Source organism: Peromyscus maniculatus, chromosome 8, assembly GCF_049852395.1.
Source record: "Peromyscus maniculatus bairdii isolate BWxNUB_F1_BW_parent chromosome 8, HU_Pman_BW_mat_3.1, whole genome shotgun sequence".
Taxonomy (NCBI): Eukaryota; Metazoa; Chordata; class Mammalia; order Rodentia; family Cricetidae; genus Peromyscus; species Peromyscus maniculatus.
Window position 1 is genome coordinate 29,459,312 of NC_134859.1, and position 2,040 is coordinate 29,461,351.

General features: G+C 42.5%; 1 pseudogene; it reads right to left on the reverse strand.

The window, feature by feature from the left end:
- Positions 1 to 1,694: 1,694 nt before the first annotated feature.
- Positions 1,695 to 1,781, reverse strand: LOC143267111 (small nucleolar RNA U3; annotated as a pseudogene).
- Positions 1,782 to 2,040: the final 259 nt, after the last annotated feature.

The following is a 2,040-nucleotide window of genomic DNA, read 5'->3' on the forward strand; positions in this document are numbered from 1 at the left end:
TTCGGGCCTCTCCATGCTTTCACCCCACCCCCATGCTCACAGCCTGAAGATTTCTCCCCTATGGAGAATGCTCCTACACAGTCACTAAAACTGCCTCCTTGATTCAGCTGTGTGCAACAGCCCTGCCTCTCTGTTCAGCTGTATGTAGTAATCATGCTGAGCTTCTAGATTCTGTGTCAATCACAAAGCCCAGTCCACCCAATCCCAGATTGTCTATAAATGAATCCATGTGTCTGTCTTTTCATTATTCCCTTACTCCCTGGATTTATGCAAGGACTCAGCATCCACATATTTGTTACTCACTTCATGGTTGAGGGCAACACTTTACTTGGTTCATTCCAGAAAAAAAAAAAGCCTAAGAGGTGAGATTATAAAGCAGTTTACATGCCTAGGTAAAATGTTTGGACTTTGTCCTGAAAGAAATAGAGAGAAAGTATTGGAGACATGTACCATGTTCACGTATGACTTAACAGAAAAATCATTCTGGAAGCCTCATCAGAAGACAAGGGGATAGATAGATTGCAAGAAGTCCACAATATCTATACTAGGAATTCTTCTAAAAAATGAATGCTGGGTGAAAGAGGACAAAAGCTTAACCCATACTCATCAATACTGGACACAGAGACTTGCTATCCATTTAGCATTCAGAAAACCATTTAGAAGCAGAAATCTGTGCAACAGATTACCAAGTACATAGTAAAGTCAAGAATTTAGAAAAAAAGTTAAGGTAAAATCTGATGTGTGGCTTGTATAGCTAAGTAAATGATAGTGCTAGACACCCGAGCAAGGCTAAGGAAAAGCGCCTTGTTGAGGCTAGAACAAAGTGATAGGTAATGTCATATGGACACATGGTTTTGAAGGAGCCTTCAAAAAAATTGAGACGATGACCAATGGACACCTGTGTCTATTTTAAGACACAGATAAGAAAAACATAAATTAAAAATAAAAACCTGATAGCCAATGGATCAAACCTAGCATTAAGTCAGAGGTGTGCCAATCACTCAAAGAGAATGTGCACATGCATGCATACACACACAGACACATACACACACACACACACACACACACACACACACACACACACACACACAGGTATTTAGCTAAAAATAACTCAATCCAAACACTAAGGGCAAAGTGAGAGGAGCTCCTCCTTAACACTGAGGAAGAGCCACAAAGGACAGTCTGCCCAAGGGAAAATCCCAAACAAGGAGAAAGTTGCAGGACCCAGACATTAGCCAGCTATGGTTATCCAACAACAACAAGATCTCAGTCACACGCCACAGGAAGCACTTGCTAGGGCTCACAAATCTACGGGTCTGTTAAAATGGTGACCTAGGGCTGCAGGTCTATGTACCAGCTTGGGCTGCTCTATGACACAGCTAGTATCCTTGGAAGACCAACAAGTTCCCTGAGGCATATTCTTCTCCCAGGAATGGCAAACCTTGAGAGAACACATGGAAGCCTGGGATGCCCTTTAGGATCTACTCTCAGATCTATGCTCTAACACTTCTGTCCCCATTCCTCTGACACAGTCATCAAGGCTAGGCCTAGGTTGATGGAGAAGTGGTCAACATGGATAAGAATTACAGCTAAGGCTTGAGCTATTTCCTAAGAAGCGTGATCTTGTCCATGAGAAAACTACTACTGGTCATTCAAGCAAAATGATTCTGTATGTCTTCAAATTGCCTGGTAGGTCCATCTTTTTGGAAGACTCAAGGTTAGCCATTAGAAGTTATACCCTTGTAACAAACTATAGAAATGATCCCTGAAAGTATAGTCTTGGGAGGAGGGGACTGGACCTGCCTGGACTGAATCTACCAGGTTGAACTCAATCCTCGGGGGAGTCTTTTCCCTGGAGGAGATGGGAATGGGGGGTGGGCTGGGGGGAAGGTGGGGGGGGGAGAACAAGGGAATCCGTGGCTGATATGTAAAATTAAATTTAATAAATAAATTTAAAAAATGAAAAAAAAAGAAGTTATACCCTTGTAAGAAACCAAGGAATTCCTATGGGACAGGGTGCTGTTCATATGGCTAGTGGGC